Below are 12,362 nucleotides of genomic sequence, written 5' to 3'. Positions count from 1 at the left end.
AAAATATCTCAAATTCTAGACCATTACCGAAAACCTATTTCCATTCCCAAAATCTACTATGTATTTCCACTATTGGTTAATGAATATTCAAAATATTGAAAAAAATTGTAGATGGATTATATGGTAAAATTTAACCCTTTTGTAAAAGAATAGATTTGGTTTCTATGATGTATAGAAGAGTTTTACTGCACCCTCATGATTTCCGTTTAGGGATAGGGTCCTGGTCATTAGGGTTATGGTTAGGATTAGGGATAGCGACATTAGGGCTAGGGTTACGGTTTTAGGGTTAGCGGAATTAGTGTAAGGGTTACGGTTAGGGTTAGTGACGTTAGGGTTAGGGTTAGGTTTTCACTTCTAAAGCCCAGACTAATTCCAATGCCCAGCCCGTTCCCACGCTGCACATATTCCTGCGCCCTGCCTGTCAGAATCATAGAATCATAGAATCAGCAGGTTGGAAGACACACACTAGATCACTGAGTCCAACCATTCCCATCAATCACTAAACCATGTTCCTTAGCACCTCGTCCACCCGTGCCTTAAACCCCTCCAGGGAAGGTGACTCAACGCCCTCCCTGGGCAGCCTGTTCCAGTGCCCAATGACCCTTTCTGTGAAGAATTTTTTCCTAATGTCCAGCCTGAACCTCCCCTGGTGGAGCTTGAGGCCATTCCCTCTTGTCCTGTCCCCTGTCACGTGGGAGAAGAGGCCAGCTCCCTCCTCTCCACAACCTCCTTTCAGGTAGTTGTAGAGAGCAATGAGGTCTCCCCTCAGCCTCTTCTTCGCCAGCTCTCTCAGCCGCTCCTTTTGGTCTCCAGCCCCTTCACCAGCTTTGTTGCTCTTCTCTGGACTCGCTCCAGAGCCTCAACATCCTTCTTGTGGTGAGGGGCCCAGAACTGAACCCAGGATTCAAGGAGCGGTCTCACCAGTGCCGAGTCCAGAGGGAGAATAACCTCCCTGGACCTGCTGGTCATGCCGTTTCTGATCCAAGCCAAGATGCCATTGGCCTTCTTGGCCACCTGGGCCACTGCTGGCTCATGTTCAGTCCCTGCCAACCAACACCCCCAGGTCTTTCTCCTCCAGGCAGCTTTCCAGCCAGACTTCTCCTAGTCTGTAGCACTGCACAGGGTTGTTGTGCCCCAAGTGCAGGACCCGGCATTTGGCCTTGTTAAACCTCCTCCCATTGGCCTCAGCCCAGCGGTCCAGCCTGTTCAGATCCCTTTGGAGCTCCACCCTATCCAACACCCGGCCCGTTCCCATGCTCTGCCTCTTTCATGGATTGAAACATTCACAATACATTTCTGCCACAGCAATTGTCTGCACACCTTGTTATCTTTTATTCAATGTGATATCTGTTGAAAGTTTTCCTATATTTGCTTCTTTACATTTTTTTTGAGGATATTAAACAGAATACATTATTTTCCATCATATTAAATATGAGAACAAGAGCTTCAAGATAAAACATAGGAGCACGGAATGTAAAACCTGGAAAAGATTGAGAACTGTAGTAATCTGTATTTCTAAAATGAAATATAAGTTTCTGGTAACTTGTCATAGCTCCTCTCTTTGTGCTTTGCAATGACCATGATTAATGCATGCAGGACTTTGAAGCACAAAGGTGCATTAAACTTATTAATAAGCAGGGCAGAAGGATTTTTAAACTAGACAAAACAAAAGTGGAAGTGTGATGTTTTAAAATTCATACTTTTTTACAGAATAAACCCACACCCTGCTCTCCAAATCCACATTTTGTGCCTAAAAATTCAATTCTTGTGCCCCCAAATCCACACTTTGTGACCCGAAACCCACACCCTGTGCCCGAAAATCCAGCATTTGTGCCTCAAGATGCACCTTTTGTGCCCCAAAATCCACTTTTCTGCCCCCAAATCCACCCTACCTGCCCCCAAATCCACTCAGAGGCACAAAATCCTCCTTTTCCGCCCCAAAATCCAGGTTTTATGCCACAAACCAAATCAATGTGACCCAAAATTCACATTTTCTGCCCCAAAATCCACTTTTTCTGCCCCAAAATCCAGCCTTTCTATGCCAAAATCCATCCTTGAGGGCTGGATGGAAATGAGGGAAGCGACACGGTCTTCTTGGTCTTCTCCGATAACCGCAGTCCCACCAAACATCTCAAACCCTTCACGGTTTCTAGAGGTTTGTCCTTGGTGCTGATGGTCAGAGTGTGGAGCTTCAGCTAAAAACCTCAGAACTTCTCTCAATATTGGAAAAAACAAGCCCAAATTCCACTTTTTCATCCCCTGAAATGATTCGACGCTTGCAATAAAACGTCCGTGGAATTTCTGTGGTGCCAAAATATGAATCTGCAGAAGGTGTGAGAGTTGTGGGATGAGAATTATTGGGAGGTGAAGCTCAGTTCTCTTTCAGCACCCCAGAACCCCTCTAGGACCCCCAGAGCCCCCCAAGACCCATCTAGAGCCTCAAAGGACCCTTATAGGACCCCCAGACCCCACTCCCGAGCCACTCAGGACTCATCTAGGAACCCCAGGACCTCCCTAGGCCTCCCAGGACCTCCCCCACCAAAGCCCCCCAGGACCCTCTAGGACCCCCAGAACCCCTCTAGAGCCCCCCCACCCCCGCAGCCTTACACAGCCCCCAAGGGCACCTTTAGGGACCCCAGGACTTCTCTTGGACCACCAGGACCACTCTAGGACCCCAAGAGAGACCCCAGGACCTATTCAGAGACCCCAGGACTTCTCCAGGAGTTCTGAGGACCCATCTAGTGCCCCTCAGAACCCACCTAGTGGCCCCCCCCAGAACCACTCTAAGACTCCCACAACCCCTCTAGGGCCCCGAGAACCACTTCAGGGACCCCAGGACTCCTCTTGGATCTCCAGGACCCCTCTAGAGCCCCCAAGAACCCCTTTTAGGGACCCTCAGGACCACGCAGGACCCATCTAGGACCCCCAGGACCCACTTAGGTGCCCCTACAACCCGTCTAAGACCCCTCCTGAACTCTCTAGAGCCCCCCAACCCCTCTGGGCAGCCCCAGGACCCCTGTAAGACTCCCAGGACCCCTCTAGGGCCCCCGGGACCCCAATACAGACTCCCCTAGACCAATCAAGAGCTTCCCAGGACCCCTCTCGGGACCCTCCAAACCCACTAGAGTACCTCAGGACACACAGAACCCCTTCAGAGACCCCCAGGACCCTTCTAGGACCCCCTGGACCACAATAGAGACTCTAGGACCCCCCAGCACCTCTCCAAGGACTCCCAGAACCCATCTAGTCCCTCTCCGGCACCCTTCTAGGGGGGAACCTTGGAACCCCAGGACCCTTCTAAATTCCCCCAGGACTCCTCTAGGACACATGGGAGATCCCAGGACCCTTCTAGAGCCCCCAGGACCCCTACAAGGACCCCTCGAGGGACCCCTCTTGGACGCCAAGATCCCTCTGGGGCTCCCCTAGGACTCCTCTAAGCCTTCCAGGACCCCTCTAGGGACCCCCAGAATCCTTCCTGAGACCCCAAGGACAAATTTATTGACCCCCAGGACCCCCCCCTCAAGATACTGGAATCCTCTAGAACCCCTGTAGAGCCCCCAGGACCCAACCAGTATCCCAGGACCCTTTTTAGGGACCCCCAGGACCCCTCTAGGATGTTCAGGACCCATTGACACAACAGCAGGACCCCTCCAGGGATCCCCCAGGCCCTTTTAGGAACCAACAGGACTCCTCTGGGGACCACAGGAACTGTTTTAGGGACCCTCAGGACCCCACAGGACCCGTCTAGGACCCCCTGGACCCACTTAGGTGCCCCTACAACCCATCTAAGACACCCCCCTGAACTCTCTAGAGCCCCCCAACCCCCCTGGTCACCCCCCAGGACCCCTCTAGAGACCCCCCATGACCAATCGAGAGCTTCCCAGGACCCTTCTCGGGACCCTTCAAACTCACTAGAGCCCCCCAGGACCCTACAACACGCAGAACCCCTAACCTGCAAAGCTGGGCTGCAATATCTTTAATCCTGGCTTGTGGTGTGAGGTTGGCTGTACACTTCTGACTTTCATCTCTGCTTCGGATCGAGATCACACAGTTTTAATCGTGGAAATCAGAGCTGGTAATTTCAATCTCAATTCGATACGCGCATGCGGAGGCTCTGCTGGTGTCCTTAATGCCAAGCGGAGCTTGTGCCTCTCCTGCCTCTGCTGAGCCTTGAGGGCAGTGCTGCACGGCTGGAACGTGCTCCCCAATAAATGTAACTTTGCAGTTTGCTGGCTGGATGTGTGCACAAAAACCCTTCCAGTTTTATACATCAGCAAGATTTTCTGCACTACCATCTAGAAAAAATGTGTGTTTCCTTGCTGACTTAATGTCCTCTTGCCCAACAGAACCAGAATGGAGCCGACATCTCAGGAGAGGTGTTATACCAATTACATCCAGCATCTGCTCCGTCCAGAAAATCATCCAGCATCGATAGGGAAGCAAACAAATCCCCAGCCTCAGGCAAAAAAGCAGATGACTTTCCTCCTATCACAGAAGCACCACAGGTGAAGGTTTGTTAGACAGGACACAGGGCTATTACAGAGCTGTAAAACAGCCCCAACCAACTCCGTTTAGTCTAGGCGGCTCTTAAAGGCTTTTGGAATGTTAAGACTTTGCATTTAACCTTTTACTGCGTGTCTGCAGCTGGGACTTCACAGTGCAAGTGTCAGCAGTAAAGCTGATTTTTAAGGATTTATTATGCTCCACGTGCTCCTTCAGTTGGGCTCATCTAAGAGTTTGTGGGGCTTAACCAGGCTTAACAACACAGCAGTGTTAACCCGATTCACCTGGTTAAGAGGCTGAGCCTCTTCAAAGGATTTTGTCCTGTCCTACTGTGGTGGTGTAACCTGAAAAATAAGCTTGGGCTGATCCCTAGCGCTGCACTGCTTGGGGGGCAGCTGAGCACCTTGTGTGCATCCTCAGGGTCCCACAGAGCTGCGCGTGGGCCCTCAGGACCCTGGCAGAGCCCTGTGTGCGTGCTGAGTGTCGCAGTGGCTGGAGGAGTTAACTTCTTACACTGTTCAATGGGGAGTGGGAGTCCAGGTTCCCCCGCTCACCTGAATTTTGGCTGCTTTTATTGTCTGGAGTCGCGGTCGTGCTGATCTAATTGACCACGTCTGGTTTTGCCTGTTGAGGAGAAAGGCAGAGGCTAACTTGTCCTTTCCAAGGGTTTACAGAGTCTGCTCAGTGCAAGGAAAACCAGGTGCTGTGCTTAATTTTCCAGCCCAGGTTCAACCAAGGAGGGGACCTAGTGGTTTATTTGCATTCCTTACACAGACTTAGATAGCAACATCTGTCTTGGAGCCAGTCGGATGCAGAGCCTGGACTCGTGGTTGCCTCACTCTGGTGAAGCTGCCTCAGTTTCCCTTCCGTAACCCTCAGCGTGGCAAGGGCTGCAGCATCACACGGGAAAGGGGTTTGCTCCACTTCTGTTAATTTTTCAGCTGCTTTAGTGTCTTTGGTGCCCACATGTTGGATATCGGCTTCCTTTGTGAAAACAAATGGGGGCAAAGCTGGGCTGTGAAGTTGAAAGTTGGGGTGCTGAACCAACAATGAAGGACTGTTACTAACTTAGCAAAAAGCTGGTATCTGAGCCTAATTGCAGGCATTCTTGCAGCTGAAAGCTCGTTAGCGTGCTCATTACTCCATTTCATGAGTCCTTCCCCATTTAATTGTTTGGTTTAGGCCATGGAGAGAGAGATCAAGGCTGCATTTAGCCACTGGGAGCCAAATGACATCATTAGCAGTGCCTTCCAATGAACATCACTCGAGGTGACACCTGCAGAAAGATCGCTGGCTCAATTCTGAGGTAAAACTGGCCGCAGCATGATGATATCCTCGTTTGGCGAGAAGCCTTGTGGCCCTTGTTGCTGCTTCATTCTTTTGGTAAGCTGGTGTCTTGTTTTACATCTCAAGCTTACTCGTTATGGTTCAGATCATTCATTTCTACATGAATCTTCTCATGGAAAGAAGCAAGAAGGAAGGATATCCAGCAGTTCATGCCTTTGATCATTCATTTCTACATGAATCTTCTCATGGAAAGAAGCAAGAAGGAAGGATATCCAGCAGTTCATGCCTTGGATATTTTATTCCATTGCGAACTAAGTTCTTAGTGCAGCGCAGCAGTGAGGAGATGGACCAGAGGTGTGGATCTCTCCAAGCATGATATTGTCTTAGTCCCTGTCTACCGGAATCACCATCTTACTCTTGCGCTGAGTTGAATTGGCTTTTCGTTTGGAATTGGATGTGGAGAGAAATCTGCTGAGAAAAGCCGTGTCGATTTTGGTGTGTGTGCAGCAGAAGTTTGTGCTTTGTCTGACAGTCCCCTTGTAACCACAGGTCACCGACAGGAGAAAGAGACCATCAAATACTTTGATTCTGTGGAAGTTAACAGCGGAAACAAGATCTGTGAAACTGCTGTAAGTAACCGCTTGGGCGCTGCTCTCACGTTGTGAATTATGAGAAGGCTTTTGGACCTTCTCTGAACTTGTCTCTGGGACACAACTGCAAGAGGCAAAGAGCGATTGTGATGCGTTTTCAACAGCAAATACCTGCAAGAAGAAAGCCGGGAAAAAAGGCCACTGGAGCTGGATTGTTCAGAGTGGACACTTCACAGCATGAGGGCAAATGTATGTGAGCACTACTGGGATGTGAAACGTGAACCCTCAACTCCTTCTCCTTAGAGGTCTTGACACTCTCTAAGTCCAGGCTTTTAGAAAAGAGCTGTAAGCGTCTCATGTTCTTACGGTGCCACCTTAGGCTGCAGCTGACCCAGGAAACCATGGAATCACACAGAGAGCGGCTGCAGTCAGGAGCAACCCAAACCATTTGATGATTACGAGTTAGATGCAAAGAGCACTGCCTAAAGACTCAATTTAAAAACCACAACCCCAAGTAAACTTCTCAGGGAGGGCGTCTCCCTTAGGAGGCTGCTCCCCCTTCTCAGCCTGCCAAGGACTTGGATTGTGACACCCAGGTGGAGGGAGTGAAGAGATCATGTGTGGTCAGTCGGGTCTGTTCCCTAAGTTGTGTGATGGTGAATGGATTGTCCTGTGTGTCTGTTAGGATGGGTAACGTGGGCTGCTTCCAAACTGCCTCTCTTTTACGGTATTGGAAAATTCTGCTTCTTTGCATTCCTTAGGAAATCCCTCAGCAGCAGAATGGAGATGACTGCGGGGGTTTTGTCTGCAAGTACGCAGACTACATCGCCACAGACAAACCGTTAACCTTTACACAGGTGAGTGGGAGTTAAAACCGGCTCCAGACATCTTTGCTCAGATACAAGAGCCAGGGAAAGAGCGAGCTGGTGGGGTTGGAGCTTCACAGTGGCCTCGGAAGGGCAGAGCTTTGTTCTCCATCCTTACCTCTGGTGTCTGCTTCCTACTTCACTACACGAGCTGCCGCAGCCGGTGGGTACGGGATACCTGGCTCTTATGTCTTCTGGAGAAGAGGGTTTCCTGCTCTTAGATGTTCGCACATATTTTCTGACTTGACTTCATGTTTAAAGGATTTTTCCTTTTCTTTCCAGAGTCACATGCCTTACTTCAGGAAGAGGATGGTGTGGGAGAGAATCCATCAGCAGCTGCTGTGAGAGATGCACGATGAGAGCAGCACTGTGATCACCTCAGGGTGAGTGATAAGGCTTTTAGTTATTCTCCGAATATTTTATTTGGATAGGTAGTAGGGACACGCATTTTCCTCCTTAGGCTATGAAGTAGCGGTTAAGGAGGGGTGGTGGTTTCCCGGTTATGGAGGCAGCGACTCTCGCTGACGTTCGCTAAGGCACCTGCTGGGCTCCGTGCTTGGCTCCTCGAGCAGAGTTCCCTCTGTTTCCAGGATGGCTACGATCTACTTGATTCCTAAAAACTGGATTTGTGAGGACCTCCTGTCACGGTTTAGCTGAGGACACCCTAGAGAGCGAGCACTTGCCACCATCTGATTTTTGGCAGGGGGGGAGTTGGCTGGTGATACCTCGTGTGCACAACTTTCTGGGGTTGCTAACATGAAAATAAGAAAAGTAACATAACACAAGTGCTAATATGATAAAAGGAAGAAAAGTAACTTAGCTCTGGTGAAGCTTCTGACAGGTAACAGATTACTTTTATAGCTACTGATAGCTTATATGTCTTGTAGGTAAAATGCCTTATGGACCAGTTCTTGCTTGAATAAGGAAACATTGACCCTTTATCACAAGCTGATTGCACATCTGAGGTAAAAACCCTTCTGTTTGCTTTGACTTCTCTGCTCTGTGTGTGTGTCTCTTATCCAGAACAATTCCATGGGACAGAACGGATAGGCAGCTCACTCCTCTCTCTTTTTCTCTCCCTCACCTCACAGGGTGAAAAGCACTAAGGAAGGGGAGGCCAGGGAATCTGTTATTCATGACCAGTGCCCTGGGGCGACTTCCCAGGCTGTCCCTGCCCCCAAGGGCACGGCTGGTACTATTCCAAACAGGAGAGGTGGCAGCTGGGGTCTCCGGTGGCATCAGGGAATCCATCAGCCATTTGGAGGTCTCTGAGCTGGCATCGCAGCAGGGACCCTCACAGGGAGCCGGTGGGGTTTGGAGTGGTGGCAGTTGAGGTCTCCTGAGGCAGCAGGGCCGCTACAAGGCAGGTGGAGGTCACGGAGCTTGCACCACAGCAGCAGGGACGCCCACATCAAGCTGGCTGGAGGCTGGAGCAGTGGCTGACCCGGAAGGGGGGTGGCCGGGGGCGGGGCGGCAGAGACCCCGCCTCTTACGAGGACGTTACTGGAGGCGGCGCGAAACAGCGACCCCTTCGGCGGGGACCGGGAGCAGAGGCGGCTGACAGGTCTACCCAGCTCCGGCCACCAAGTCTACCCACCTCAGCGAGCGGAGACTGGGTTGACCTGGCGGCTGGTGCCGCAGAGACCCGGTGTCCCTCCCTGGAGCCGGTGACACCTAATGGCTATCACCGTCTGCCCCAGAGCGGAGCCATCACACCCACTTTTGGGGCCACAACTCCTATTTGTAGGGCCAGAACACTGATCTTATCTGATTTTTTGGGGGTCAGAACACCAATTTTTGAGGGAAAACACCAATTTTAGGACAATTCACCAGGTCTCCCAGAGTACAGGGGCGGCTGACAGGTCAACCCTTCTCCAGCCACCAGCTCTACCCGCCTTCGTTCTGGTGTATCTAGCTCTGGCTTCCAGGTCTATCCCACCCTGACTACCAGGTCTACTCTGCTAAGCGGGTCGGCGCTGGGTACACCTGGTGTCCGTCCCCAGAGCAGAGCCAGCACACCCACTTTCAGGGCCACAACTCCCATTTGTAGGGCCAGAACACTGATTTTAGGGATCAGAAAAGCTATTTTCGGGGGAGGAGCACTGATTTTGGTGCCAGAACTCCCCGTTTTGTACAGCCTGAACACTGGGGTTTAGGGCAAAAACAATGTTGGGGGGTGCACGAGCACTGACTTTGAGGCCAAAACACACATTTTGCGGGCTAGAATACTGATTTCTGGGGCCGGAACACTTTCTGGAGGGGGCAGAACATCAAATCTTGAGCCAGAACACTGAATTTTGGTGCCAGAATTCTGATTTTGGGGGCCAGAGCACCCAGTTTGGGCTGAGAGCAGCAACTTTAGGGGCCAGAACTTCTAGTTTAGGGCACATCACTCCCATTTTTAGAGCCTGCACACTGGTATTTGGGGCCAGAACTCCCATTCTGGAGTCCACAAGACCCATTTTGGGGCTAGAACTCCTATTTTTAGGGCCAGAACACTGATTTTAAGGACCAGAAGAGCTATTTGGGGGGAGGAACACTGATTTTGGTGCTAGAACTCCCCTTTTTCTGCCAAGAACACTGTTTTTTAGGGCAAAACCATTTCTTTTAGGGGCATGAACACTGATTTTGAGAGTGAAACACACATTTTGGGGGCTAGAACACTGATTTCTGGGGCCAGAACACTTTCTGGAGGGGTCAGAATGATGAGCAGGCATATGATATAGGGGAGAAGTTAGAAAAACTTAGATGGTTTCGCTCACTGAAATGCGCACTGTCCGCTAGTAAAGGCCTTGAAGACCTGGATGCTGATAAGGAAGGAGCTCGTTCGCAGACATTCACTGATAAGGGAAAGATGGAATGTGAAGAACAGCAGAAAGCTGACTGCATCCTGCTCTGCGGTTCTGGAGCTCGACCAGGGTGAGACTGCGCCTACGCACAGATTGGGTTCAGGGACGATTCATGAGGAAGATGAAGGCTACTCAGCCCTGAGCCCCCAGACACGACCACCAGGAGACACTGCGCCTGCGCCAGTGTGGGAGAAGCTTCTCAAATCTAATTATAATAGGAAACAGGGAAAGGTCGTGGATATGTAACAGGCGTTTATGGATAGGCAGGTCTTTACACTATAACTACCTGCTTGTTAGACCAGAGGGGTGTGAGTTAGGAGGATTAACCCTCGCACCCGCTGGTGAATAAACACAGACCTACTTTATAACCCTTAACGGAGTTATAGAGCTTGATTCCACAAAACAGGAGGGACACCAGTATGGACACAAGGGACACCAGTGCATCCGGTGACTCCCACTGCTCTCCCAGTGACTCCCACTGCTCTCCCAGTGACTCCCAGCACTTCTCAGTGCCCTCACAGCACATCCCAGTGACTCCCAGTCCATCCCAGTGACTCCCAGTATATCCCATTGCCCTCCCAGTGCTCCCCAGTAACTCCCAGTGTCCCAGTGCTCTCCCAGTGCTCCTTAGTGACTTCCAGTCCATCCTAGTGACCTCCAGTCCATTCCCAGTGCCATCCCAGTGCATCCCAGTGACTCCCAGTTTGTCCCAGTGCCCTGCCCATGACTCCCAGTGCATCCCAGTGCCCTCCCGGTGCTCCCCAGTGACTCCTAGTTCCATCTCAGTGCCCTTCAAGTGCCTCCCAGTATTCTCCCAGTGCATCCTACTGAATCTCAGTGCATCCCATTGACTCCCAGCACATCCCAGTGAATCCAAGTGACTCCCAGTGCCCTCCCACTAACTACCAGTGTCACAGTGACCCTCAGTGTCCTCCCTACTCCTTCCCAGTGCCCCACTCCCGCATCCCAGTCCCTCCCAGTGCCTCCCAATCCCCTTCCCTGTGCCCCTCAGTCCCTCCCAGTTCCTCCATCCCCAACCCAGTCCCCCCCCAGTTCCTCCACCCCCTCTCCCATCACATCCCAGTGCCTACCAGTCCCTCTCAGTAACCCCAGTCTGCCTCTCAGTGCCAGTCTCTGATTCGTTCCAGCACAAGGGACTCTTTACCCATTCCCCTCCCTGAGACTCATTGGGATGCTCTGGGAGTGAACTGATATGCTTTGTACCCTGATGACATTTTGGCTTGCTCGTTCAGCAAACTTCCCACCCGGGGCCCACTTCTTCATCCCAGACAGCCCCACTCTGGCTGTAAGAACATCACAGGAAACCATGTCTAAGCCCTTGCAGAATTCCACGTACACCCCATGCCCTTCTTTCCCTGCCCATTTGTCCTTCCAGCACCTGGAAATGGCTGCAGGACATCTGCCACCAACTCCACAGGGTCAGGGGTAGCCTGACCTGCCTCTGATTCTCCCAACATTTGTTCCTGCTTTTCCTGAACATGGGTTTGATGTTTGCCTTTTCCAAGAAACCACAAATATCTCTCACGTTAGAGAGCACAACCAAGACTCAGGGGCAAGGGCAGTAGACAGGAACACCTGCATTGAGCCTGACCAAGGCAGCAGAGATGAACCTGCCTTGGCCAGTGGGGTTTCTTCTTGGAGTCACATATGGAAATGTCAGGGTTCTATCAGGAGTCCACATCTGAGGTGGCCTCGTGGACTCCTTACAAACCCAGGGATGTTCAGAGATAGAGTCCTTCCTTTTTGTGCACAGAGACAGTGCCCTGCAGGAGTCACAGTGTCCCTCTACCCTTCTTCTGCTGCTCCCAAAATATGGGAGGCACCTCAGCCCTGCAGCGTGTTACCCTGCTCTGCCCTTGTCTGAGATGCCCCAGACGGTGAGGAATGGACACAGGGACCTCGGTCCATGGATGCACGTTCAAGTGTTATATTCGGCTGATTTGCCATGGGGTGTTGCTGCCAATGTGAAGTGATCTCAAAGCATTGTCTGTCTCGAGCCTTCATGGAATACAAGGAAGGGATGCTTGAGTTCTTTTGAGTTCATCTCATCTCAAGCCCATGATGTGCACGTTCACATTTCACCTGTGCAATGTGAACATCGGCTCTGACTTATGCATTGAGTGTCTTTGCATGGAGGGACAAAGAAAGTCTCCTGGCTGGGATGAGAAGAAAGTGCTGGGAATGGTGGTTGTGAGGGGCTGCTCCAGGATGATCGCTGCGGGGGACATTGCTTGTGTCAACAAGTG

The sequence above is a fragment of the Phaenicophaeus curvirostris genome, unplaced genomic scaffold (genome assembly GCF_032191515.1).
Source record: "Phaenicophaeus curvirostris isolate KB17595 unplaced genomic scaffold, BPBGC_Pcur_1.0 scaffold_71, whole genome shotgun sequence".
Classification (NCBI taxonomy): Eukaryota; Metazoa; Chordata; class Aves; order Cuculiformes; family Cuculidae; genus Phaenicophaeus; species Phaenicophaeus curvirostris.
Note: the sequence above shows the minus strand (reverse complement) of the source record.